At 34.0% G+C, this 13,108-nt stretch overlaps 1 long non-coding RNA gene across 1 annotated transcript; it reads left to right on the top strand.

Annotated features, from left to right (window-relative positions):
* The first annotated feature begins 2,827 nt into the window (after positions 1-2,827).
* LOC147498854 (uncharacterized) lies at positions 2,828-6,383 on the top strand. The gene is made up of 5 exons (XR_015194377.1): positions 2,828-3,209; positions 3,479-3,573; positions 3,990-4,089; positions 6,216-6,249; positions 6,321-6,383. It is a non-coding gene; the product is annotated as an uncharacterized LOC147498854 (long non-coding RNA).
* Positions 6,384-13,108: the final 6,725 nt, after the last annotated feature.

Genomic DNA, 13,108 nt, shown 5'->3' with positions numbered 1-13,108 from the left:
TTCCATTTAGAATGTAATAGATACATAACTAGGATGATGACAATCATTTGAGCATAACTTTGATAAAGTCATGGGGATCAAAGTGAGAACACGATAAATTTTGATTGTATCTATTTAATCCCTTGGCTTGAATGCTGTCTATTCATAAACTAGACTTGGCGTTTTGGGTAATAAATGAATGTCTTGAATCACGAATTCTAATAAAGGATCCACCATTCTTATAAAGACATATAATATAAACATAATAAATAGTTTCTTAATGCTCAATTGATGTTAAATGTCACATTGGGTCAATTAGACATTGGTGTGACATTGAAGAACAAATTCCCAATGGTCTAATTGTGAATACAAGTAAGGTGGAGGGACATAGATATAACTAATGGTAGGAAAGGACTTTCTTGAAAGTTCCAAGGGCCTTATTGTAAATATGGATTTGTTAATGGGCACTTTCCATATTAAAGAGATATATATTAAAAGTGTTTTAGTATATCAAGTACAAGTACTTGTATGACAAGGACTTGTCCTCTTAAGATAAGACTTGGAATCCTAAGTGGATCCCACTACACACACACTTAAGTATTCTCAAAGTTTCTATATATAAGAGAATGACTTTTGGTGAAAGGGACCATTAGTCTTTCCAGGAAAAGTACAACTAAAAGTAGGAGAAAAGCAAAAGTGTTTTGTGGTGTGTTGTGTGGTGAATACTACTAGAAGGTTGAAGACAAAGTGATTTGGATTCAGCTTTGGAAAGTTTCTCTTTACTGTCAATCTTCAATTCCGGCTTTGAAGGTATTTTTCTTTTAATTTTTTTTTATCAATAATAGATTAGCATGTTAAAGATGAAGGATTAAAGTGATCCCAACAGGGACAACATCGACCTGCGTGTTAGCAATCCGGCCAGTGTATGTGGAAAGACACTGAAAATGGATTGACAAAGAACTTGCTTGAGCCGTGATGAGTGGGTGACTGGTGGGAGCAAGAATGGCGGAGGTATTCTAGTGCTTTTGTAAGTTTATCCTCATTAGCCTTCTTGAAGGGTGCTGGGTGCATTGAAGGGTTGTTATGGTACAGACTATATGTACTTTTTTTTTTTGGTAACTAGACTACATGTACTTTCGATATTCCTACAATCCTTAGAAATAACTTATACCGTTAAACAAAACATAGTACATAGTATCTCAATTTTAAATTCCCATTGATTTCTTTCAATGCATGTTTGTTTCCTTGAAATGTAGCCATAAAGATGTGCTTCTTACTTTTCATACTTTTCATAGGAGTACTAAATATACAATCCATGGCTCTAATATATATTGGATTAGCTATCAAATATACTTTTCATAGAAATACTTTTCATAAGGATGTGCTAGCATCATATATATTGGATTGGCTATCAAAAAGTGGAAGAATGCTTGAAAGGCATTTGGATATGGAGAAGCCAGCATTGTCTCTCTCTTACAAAGGTCTGAGTTCATGCTTGGAATAATGAATTTCAAAAGGAAAAGACTACTTTAGGGTCTGAAAGGGAGGCTATGATTGAGTGAGCATCAATGAGAAATCAATGGGGATTTATTAGCTATGATTGAGTGAGCATCAATGAGAAATCAATGGGGATTTATTAGCTATGCTTGATTAAGGCTATGCTAGCTATACGATTTCAACCTAACATATAATTTTTTTTCTATAATTTATCACTTGGATTGCAATGTTTAAGTGTTCCATTGTGTATCTCTTGCGATCCGAAATGCTAGGCTGTAGTAGGGAAGAAGGGAAGCAATCTTTTTAGACTATGTTGTTTTTGTTTCTTTTGCGACACAAACATCACCATTATTCAATTCTTGCACTTTCTTTCTTTGCCTCTTTTATGCTTTTAGACCTTTTTTTTGTTTTCATAGAAGTATTTGTTATAGTTCTAGAACTCATATTCTTTTCTCTTAGATAAAAGGCTTAAAATTATCTTGGTTCTCTTGCTTCCTACAAATAGTCAATTGCCTATTCTATTGTAATGGTATTTTCTTTTCCATTATTTATTTAAATTATTTTGCTTTGCTAACTCTATCCATTTGCAGTTTTGGCACATTCTTCTACATTGAGCAGTGGAGAAATGATTGGAAAAGCAAACAGGAGATTCATTGGTTGGTTTTAAGGGATCGGAAAGGTATTTCACTCCAAAGTTTGAAAGGGCATAAAAAGTTACCTCAATGATCTTAGACAAGGACTAGCTACTTGGCTGTTAGTGGCTTCTCCATCTCCCCAATGGGTTAATGGCTACATCCATCAAGGAACTCCCCAATGGGTTAATGGCTTCATATTTTGGTATGATTAAACAAGGAACTCCTTACTTAATTCAGATTTGGTGCTCCTTTTTCTAACTTTTTTTGTCCCCTATATTATGTTGAAGAACATCCATATATACTTTATACTTTTTCATTATTCAGTACCTTTGTTGTATAGCAAAAATAGAACAAGGACGAGAATAAACTTTGAGTTTGCTTGAAGCCTCTAGAACAACAATATAACTCTCTTAAGGATTAAGATTTAAGTAATTGAAGATTTGGTGGAGAGAAGGGAGTATCCTTTTTCTATGGACTTTTTTTCCCCAATATAGAAGCGCAGCGGATTATTCTCTCTTACGTTCTCTCTCTCTCTTACGTTCTCTCTTAAGAACAAACCCATATATCCACTTTATACTTTTTCATTATTCACAAAAGCCTTTGTACCCTAAGGGGCACGCCTTTATGTTAGAGGTTCACCTCATATACCTCACTTCCTAAAGGGGACTAAACAACACACATATTTGAAATCATTTCCAACAAAGCTCATGAATGAATCACTTGAATAGATATCACAATATTTAAAGTTATATAGTTCCATCCCCTTCTTCGTACATCCCATATTCCCATACTCTCCGGTGTCACAAAAATACATGCTCTACTGGATATCAAGTCTTATTCTAACCTTTGATATATGGGGTTCACATGCTGATTTATTCAAACGTCATACCATGAGCTTGATTTTATTTTCAGTTGTCTGTACTAGGAAGACATGCAGTCTTGAAGGTACTTCATTACACCATGCAGTGAAAAAAGACTATGATTAAATTGTCTAGTTTCTTCACTCTCATAGAGTTATGCGTTATTGATATCGTGTGGATTGAAGACGGCAATGAAGCTTTCACTTTACTGTATCTTGAATTGTTTTAGCAAATAAAGGTAAATGAAGAATCTTACATCTTACATACATCCTCCACCCTTTACTCCTTGTTCATGCTATCTTGATGAATAGTTTGTAGCTATTTAAACGATGTCGCTGAAGTTGTGAGGATTACTTGAATAATTGCTTGATTCTATAAAATTGATGAATTTTGCATAATTCATTTTCGTTTATTTGATTATTATTATTATTATTATTATTATTATTATTATTATTATTATTATTATTAATTTTTACAAGAATTTAACTCAAAAATATCGGACTTCAGGTTGGCAAGAAATGGTCCTGCAACCGGTGATTCACATGTGAAAACAAGTGTGGTGGGCACAAATGGATATGCAACTCTCGAGTACGTAGCCACAGGTAAAACCGCCCTTACTCTCTGCTAACAGAAATGTACTTATTTTATCTTCATAATGTCTATGGCTCTAAGCTTCATATGCAACTAAGTAGAACATGTTAGAACTAGCTAGATACCTCATGTTTGCAACAAAGTGCATCTTTCGTTCCAGTTTGTACAAGTAAAATTGTGTATTTAATGGGGTTTTCAGTTACTGACAAGGGTTTTAGAACAGGTCAAAATCAACTACCTCTTAATGCTAATGATATTCTTGATATTCTTAGAGATGAAAAAGCTTCTCCTTATCTCTAGCATTTGTGTTGGAATAAATAAAGATTTATGAGTAGTTAAATTTTGATATCTCCTTTATAATTTTTCTTTCCAACAACAAAGTGAAGAAAACATCTTTCTTTCTTTCTTTTTTTTTCTCATTCCCAAGGTACATGTACGAAACCATCCATTTAGAGAGAGTGGAATCATGTTCAGCAGGAGCCAGTGCAGATCTTGGAAGTGGGCTACCCTGTTCAGAAGCACAACATGTGAGTTAATATTCCGTGTTTCTAATTTTTGACGTTTTGTTGCAGTTTTGTTTATCGATTATGTTTGATAAACACCCAAAAATGTAGTTTTGAACCCTTAATAGTATTACATTTAGGCCAATTATGTTTATAATAAATAAGAGTTAGTATAATTTACGTGTTTTTGTATATTTTAGGTCTTGAAGCTGTTTATGTGCTTAAAAATATCATTTTGCATGGAAAACAAGTCAAGATGATTGCTAGAAAAGTTCTATGTTTAAAGCCCAAGAATCAAGAAGAAAAAGCCTTTTCAAACCTAGTCAAAGTCAATTTGAGTAGAAAAAGAACAAAAAAGTCAACATAACTTCAAATGGGCATATCTTTGGAATTGGGCATACTTTATATCAAAACGACCAACTTGGAATAAGATTTCCAATGGACTTGGCCTTGCCCCAATCAGAGTTGTAAAAGTAGACGAAAAGGGCACTGAAATAATTTCCAGCAGTTATGGACTTAACCTAATGGACTTTGGGCTCACATTAGAGGCCCAAAGTCCCCCTTTTTGGCCCATGCACGAAAATATAACCCTAACCCTCTCCTATGTAAAAAGGTTAAAGCTAAACAAAACTTGGCTACTCCCCTCTTTAGTTTAGTTGTAATTTAGGGTTCTCTCTTTCTCTCTCCCTTTCTTTAGAATAGTTTAGTTTAGGTTAGGTTAAATAGTTTAGTTTGTAACCACCATTAAAACCCATTCAATAAAGCTTTAGTATTCAATTCTCTCTATTCTTATGTCTTTAATTCATTGTTTAGTTAGTATGATTCTAATGACACAAGGCTAAACCTCCATTAGAGGGGGTTTATAAAGTCATGTGAGGATGATTAGTAATTAGTTGTTTATTGTTTTTGCAATAGAGTTTCAAGTTCAATTCTTATGATTGTTTAGAGATAAAAGTCATAAGAGTTGAACTAGAGTTTAGAGTTACCATCAAAGAGATTTGTGGTGGAGCTAAACTCTCATGCTAGTGAAACCATGATCAGAGATGACTTGGTATTCACTAGGGATTATGATTCGATGACTAACTAATAGCCAATCGAATCGTGTGGTGAAATTTCCCTTCTCTAATTGTCTTTCTCATAATTTAATTCACTATTTTAGCGTATTTATTTACTATTTTTACCATCTCATATTACTCTCTCATATTAGTTAATAGTTGTTTAGCCTATATTTGTTTTAAGTACGTGCAAGCAAGAGTGGCGAATACGATTACTCCCTTTATCTTATGATGTTGAGAGTATTATAATAACTTGATATGCATGATTTAGTACTATTTTAACTACTATTTTTACACTATCAAATATATATATATATATATATATATATACAAAAATGCTCTAGTCAGGACTTCCCGTACAAAATAAAATCCGGACCTCACAAATTCACGTGACCTACTCTTTCTCTATTCTCTCTCTCCACTTTTATCTCCCAACCAACCCCACACTCTCTCCATTTTTTTACTACTACTTTTCTCACTCTCTCTCCTCTCTGATCTCTTTCTTCTCTCTCTGCTCTTATTTCTTTCTTGAAACCTATAAGATTTCTTTTTCTTGAAACTGTCAGCTCAGATAACAACATTGGTAGTACTAGTGAAGGTAGTGATGGAGGTGAGAGAAGTATTGGTAAGTGGATTGAAATGGTGGGGGAAGTTTTGTCGACAGTGTTTCCAGTATGGGTAGCATTGGGTTGTTTTTTTGGACTAGTTAGACCGAATTCTTTTAATTGGGTACAGCCCCAAATGATCATTTTTTGGATTACTATTACTATGCTTGGTATGGGTATGACACTTACTTTTGATGATTTAAGAGGTGCTTTGTTATGCCTAAGGAGTTGCTTGCTGGTTTCGTTCTTCAGTATTCATTGTGCACTAAACCTTTTTCCTAGAAATACATTATGATTTATTTTATTTTTTTTAGTTGTTTTATGTTGAGAATTATATTTGTATTTGATAAGTTTTTGATGCAATATCTTGTTGAATGATCGATCTTGTTGATATTAGATTGGCTGCTACCCTGGGGGTTTGTTTTTGTTCTTTGTGTTATCCTTGTTTGATAGTCGATCTATCCTTTTACTAATTCTCATTTATGTGCAGGAACGGAAAGTAATATTGTAACTTACCTAGCTCGGTATGTTATTACTAGGAAGTCACAATATGTATTTTTACTTGTAAGTGACAAATGAGTTCCTCATTTTTCAGTGGAAACGTGGCCCTTTCAGTCTTGATGACGGCTGCAAGTACCTTAGCGGCTATGGTAATGACACTACTCCCTTTACATCTCACGTCTTTCGCTTCTTAAGTTGTTAATTGTTTTACGTGGGATTGAGGCAACACTTCGACTCTTCAAGTTAAATCTCGGTGATGACCCCATTTTAAACTGCTAAACTAGTTTGGGCAATTTGTTGCGATTGATGCGGTTGGACTTCTTATATCAACTTTGCAGCTAAGGGTGGTACTTCTTACTTTTCTCGATCTTGTATCTTTTCTTCCATTTTTTATCATTGCCATGCAACAAGTTGTGCTTTCCCTGTTTTGTTTGGTTCTCTTCTGGACAAATATTGCCAAAGTTTGGTTAAGGTGGTATCTCTCGTGATGCCGCCTATTGCTATGTTTAAAGTAGCTCTTTTATGTGGTAACGCAATAGCCCGAAATGCTTCAGCTGTCCTTATGTCTGATCGGCAAGTGGTGCTTGTTGTATGTCTCCTTCATGCTTCTGGATTTTTCTTTGGATATGTGCTATCGAGGTTACTCAGGATTGATGTTTCCTCCTCAAGGACCATTTCATTAGAAAGAGATTTTTTCTAATTGATTATGCATCACATCTCCCTTTACATAGACATTCTTACTATGGCTACTATCTTGCTCCTTCCAGAACTCGGTCCTTGGGTTAGTTTCTAGCTGCTCAGCATTTTGGAGATCCTCTTACAACAATAATACCATGTGCGGTTTCGATTAATGCGCCATTCGATCTTTGGTAGTTTACTTCCAGGAATCTGGAGATGCAATCTACCAAAAGAAAAACAAGATTAACTCAGAGAAGTTCAGTTGAGCTTCTGCCAAGGATATGATTCACTCTTGTAGAATATGCAACAATATGAATGTGGTATTTTTTCTATAATGTCAGCAAAAGAAAGAGATCAAGAAAGTTTATTTTCCTTCCTATACATATCGCACCTCTGTTGATTTGTTGCTGGGTTACTTCGAGATTTTTGTGAGAAAAGTGAAATACTTGTTGAATCTTCTATGTTCTGTAACTGTGAGAAGTACAATACTATTTCTATCTATATAAAAAAAAGTAAATAGTCCTCACATAGTCACACACTAGGCTTGTAGTGACGAGAAATAAAGTGGAGAGAGAGGAGAGAAAGTGTGGGGTAAGAGAAGAGAGAGTGAATTTGTGGAGAGAGAGAAAAGGGGGGTGGAGAAAAAAGTGGAGAGAAATTAGAGAAAAAAAAAATCACGTGAATTTGTTTGGTCCGTAAGTTTTTTTATCCGGGAAGTCCTGACTAGAGCAAAACTGTATATATATATACATCCCGCTCCTAAAAGGACCTTAAATAAGTACCAAATCTAAAACACCCACAACTTCATCTACAAAATGATTTAAACCCTAATCTTTTGTGCATATGATATGCTAATTATAAAGAACATCTCTACAAAAATTCAACTCGTTTGACAATTTTTAACACTGGCAAAAGATGAATGCAAAAACTAGACATTTCTGGACCTTTATATATATATATATATATATATATATATTCAAAAGTAGAAAACAATTTTATCTAAGTTAGAGGATATCAAACGAGTTGAATTTTTGTAGAGATGTTCTTTATGGTTAGCAGATCATATGCACAAAAGATTAGGGTTTAAATCATTTTGTAGGTGAAGTTGTGGGTGTTTTAGATTTGATACTTATTTAAGATCCTTATTTAATGTCCTTTTAGGAGCCAGGCAGCTATATATATATATATATATATATATATATATATATATATATATATATATATATATATATATTTATTTTATTTTATTTATTTTTTATTTTATTATTTTTATTTTTTTGAAGAAGCTAGGGGTTAAGGATACCCCAACTTTTATTCATAGATAATAACCTGTAAAAACTTAACTAGATTACTCTAACTTTATTCTTACGGTATCAATTATTTATTTCATTCCTACTCTCACATGTATATTCATGCAATATATAGAGTACTGAATCGTTCCACTCATAAACTACTAAGACATAATATAATCCAATTAATCAAACACAATGAACAATGGTGAGAGTAATATTTATAGAAGTGAATTTATACTATGAAACTAAATATATGAGTTTAACTTATACTAATTTAACTAAGCAATTGAATATGACTATAATAAAATATAGAGAAAAAATTAGGAGGATTTGATTCCACTTTGATTTATTCCTAATATGCTAGTACATATTATTGCAATCCTAACCAATTAAGATTAAGTATTTGATCCCTAATTATTCATGACAATCTCTGCCAACTAATAATTAGCATGTGAGGAAGTTCAACCCATTCTCATGGCGAATCAACTAACATACTAGAGTGAAACTCTTAACAAACAATAATTCTAATTAACATATCAAGTCTTCATCAAACTTCATCAAACCCCTCTAATGGAGGTTTAGCTAGAAGTCATTATACTATCATTAATAGAAGAATAAATAGAAGACATAATAAAGAACAATAATTTAACTTTTATTAATCTAATGGAGGCTACAAACTAAACTAATTAACTAAAACTAAACTAAACTAAAAAGGGAAAGAGAGAGAATTCTAAACTATATTAAACTAAAGTGAGAGTAGCCAAATTTTGTTTTAGCCTTAACCCTCTTTATATAGGAGAGGATTAGGTTACAATTTCGTGCATGGGCTTTGGAGCCATGTTTTGGGCCATGAAATCAAGCCCAAAACCTAATTATATATGTCCAAAAAGAGTTTCTCTGTGTGAAATTACTTCAACACCCTTCTCGTCCACTTTTACTAATCTGATTTGGTTTAGGCTTAGACCATTAGAAATCTCTTTCCGAGCCGGTCATTTTGGCCATATAATAGGCCCAATTCCGAGGCCTGAGTCCAAAGATATGGCCTGCGGAAATTATATTGACCTTTCTGCTCTTTTTTTACCCGCGTTGACTTTGACTTTTCAGCTTTGACTAGGCTTTAAAAAGGCTTTTTCTCCTTGAAACTTGGGCTTTAACCATAGAACTTCTTAGCAACCAACCTTTTCTTCTTTATCTCGCAAAAGTGACATGTTTCTTCACATATTTGACTCCAATACCTGAAATACATAAACACACGTAAACAGTACTAACTCATATTTATTATACACATAATTGGTCTAAATGTAATGATATTAAGGGGTTAAAACTACAGTTTTGGGCTCTTATTAAACCACCCCCAAACAGAATTTTGCTTGTCCTCAAGCAAATATGATAAATTAATATAAGTGGCCAAAAATAGAGTTCTAACTAATCTCTTTTCGCCGAGTGCGATTGCATTGACCATATACAACAAGACCTTAAACCATTAGGAATTCCCTAGTAGATGAGTTATAGCCTCGTGAGAGTTTTCCAGAGAAGGTACTCACAAACTTCATTTATACTACAACGACTAAGAAATAAAATTACTGTTTCCTACTTTATTCTCAGATATATATACATCTCACTAACAATTAATACAGAATAATCAAGTCGAAATTGAAGCTAATACGTGCATAATAATCAATCATCTACGAATAAACATATATATAATGAACTATGCTATAAAGTGCAATAACAAGTCCGTTTCTGAAACTTTGGAATAGCGTCCTTAAGTAGGTCCTCACATATATGTCAAGACAAAAACCACTCTGATTTTTCCACTCAAGTTTCGCTCACTCCAGTGTGTAGTGGGCACACTTTACCTTACAATCTCAATGACACACAAGGAAGTCGAAGTCGATCAAACACATCTGCCACTTACTATCACACTAACCTATTCCTAATTGAGCTAGAGGTCTTTATTAGATGTTGCAGGGATTAGGAGATGGTTTAAGAATGAAGGAAATGGATATTCAAAAAGGACAAGTCTGAGATGATAGAGTCTTCATATTATGTAACTAGAGAAAACCTTGTTCTTACTTTGCTTCTACACTTTGTTTCCATCCTTAGTCATTTTTTTCTTTTTCTTTTAGGCTTTTGACTCTTTTGATTATGTTTTTGGAGTTCTAACTTTTTTTTTTCTTTGGATGAAACTTCCTTTTCTTATTTGAAGCAACTAACAAATTCTTGGTTTCACAGGTCTTTCTCTTTCCTATTCTTCATTTCATTTTTATTCTCAAACTCATTCACAAATGGGTAGGCTGATTTTTATTTTTATTTTGTTTTGTAAAAGGGTAAAGGATTTCCAGTTTATGGAAAGGTCAAAGAAAGGCTCAAAGGGACGACTAGCTAAAATAATTTAATATATGTTTGAATTTCTAGCTATATCGATCCAAAAAGGGCCTAAATTCTCGCTTAAGATATGGTATAGTGATCAAACAAGTGGACGTGTGATTTTTCTATTCGAAATTTACTTCTCCCTTATGTCATTTCTCAAATATTTCACTCATATAAGGCTTTAGGCTATATTCTCACAGGATTTATAGAATAAGTACTCTAGCCTAGATTTCAAAAACTTACTACCAAACAATCATAGATACTCATGTAATATATTTATAGAAAGATGCAATGATTATTACCTATATATTAACCTAAATTTCTAAAAACTATTTTAATATAAGAGCTAATGTGAAATATCTAGACTATTATCATCATAGAGAAAGAAACAATACCAATATTCCTAAGTGTATAGCATAAACTTTTTTTTATATTTATGACTTTTTTTTTTATAAAACAAATGCATATTATACATGTATTATCCTAATAGGTGTCTTAATTTACACGTGTTTCTATGCCACCCCCAAACAAGAACATGTTTTGTCCTCAAAGTATTAAAATAAGAAGGGTAGAAAATACCATGGAAACGCGTGAAAATTTCAGAGCACCTGCAAAACAAATTTATAACATACTAATATAGGTAAAGAAAAATACACGCAACTCTATATGAGTTCCACCCGTTATGGGGATAACAAGAATTAAATTGCTTGGGACATAAGCAAACACTAACAAAAAGTAAAACTTACCTCATATCCAGCATTTAATCGTTTTCCTCCTCCTCAATAGAGAATTAAGGTTCCTTGGCATCCTGCCACGCCATGATAATTTGCCAGGCCTCACGCCATTTATCATCTACAATCGCTAACCTGTTAAGCGCCACTTGGTCGGATGGAGTGTAAGGGGCAACCCCATTAGGTTGTAACCTCCACCCCGGCCAAGTCATTGTACGGAAAGAGCGAATAATGTAGTTGGTGGGTCTCACAATGTCAACCCCAACCCAATCCGTGAAACGGGCACAAAATGCAGGAAAGAAACATATCATGATACGACAAACTAAGACAGAGAACTGGAAGTGGCTGTGGAGGTGAAAGGCATAGGCGCGCTCAAGATTGCCTGTGGGAGGGCGCGGTCGCGCTCAACTTTGCTGTAGGAGGGCGCGGGCGCGCTCTTGCCTGACGAGAGGTCCAGTGTTTTCAGGGCGCGCACTCTGAGTATAGGCAAAACAGAGGGCATGCGCGTTCCATGTATGATGAGTGCTACGAAGTGAAAATCAGAGGTAAAGTGAGAGGTTTGATGTGAAGTTGAGAATGCACCCAAGGATTTATAGAGAATTAGTTTCTAAGTTCCACAAGTTTCCCAACTAATTAAGGCAATATGATGGAATAAGACAGTTCTAAATCCAAAATAGAAACAGACAAGAGGCATACTCTAAAACCAAACCAATAGCTTTTTGGCTGGAATTAAAATAGCAATCATCAAATTATGATTCCTCGAGGTTGCACCAACATCACTAGCTAATTCTAGTTACACCAAAATAGCAACATTCTCACATAATTCAATCATTATCAAGTAAGCAATAATATTTCGACAAAAATACGTGGATATGATTAGAGGCATTGCTAAATAAATAATTCCACCCCCAAACAAGTTGAAAGGGTGGGATTCACGATATAAAACATAGCATATGCCGAAACTAAAACAACTTCAAATTAAAAAAAAATAAACAATTACAGAATTCAAATATTAACTACTTTACTAAACAATTCATAATCAAAATCTACGAAAAACAAGAAAACAACTCTTAACACAACAATAATAAAAATAAACTAGCCACGTTACGATAATGGAATAAAAATAGGAAGTTGAGTGATCAAGAATGAAAAGACCAAACACCCCACCCCTAAACAAATTTTTGAAAACATGGTTAGAAAATTTGTTTAAATATGTGGGTCTTTTAAAGTCAGATTCCCCTAGACTTAATGTGGGGTCGTTTAAAGTCAGATTCCCTTAGACTATGCATACCACCAAACAAGCAAGAAACTGGGATGGCACAAAATTGATGATGCGTGGTCAACTATAAACTAATAGTTGAAAGAGTTGGGGGTCTAACCATAAAAACACGAAACTAAATGCACCCCCAAACAGAATGAAGTTATATAATTGGAAGCAATCATGTAGAAGAATGAAAGAAAACTTATGCAATCCATCAAAGAACATATGCAAACTATCATGTTGTAGCTATGTTAAAGAGTTAGAATGACCCAAAAGATGAATTAGTGATATTTTAGGTGAGAAAGGAATGAAGTATGGATCATGATGTCTTTCATGAGGCTCAGATGAGGAAAAATAAGAGAAACTAGGTTTCTCACTACACTCGGTCAAAGCTTGGCTCTCAACTACAGGAATGGTGTACTCATGGAATTATGTGCTAGGCAAACACTCTTCACCAAGAGGGTTGAAAAAATTATAGAGGGTCTCTGAGGCAATTGGCTCAAGTGCAAATTCGAGGTTTCTCTAAAATGGTGGGTGAATGGATGGC

The sequence above is a fragment of the Coptis chinensis genome, chromosome 5, assembly GCF_015680905.1.
Source record: "Coptis chinensis isolate HL-2020 chromosome 5, ASM1568090v1, whole genome shotgun sequence".
Classification (NCBI taxonomy): domain Eukaryota; kingdom Viridiplantae; phylum Streptophyta; class Magnoliopsida; order Ranunculales; family Ranunculaceae; genus Coptis; species Coptis chinensis.
Note: the sequence above shows the minus strand (reverse complement) of the source record. Positions and strands in the feature narration are given on the sequence as shown.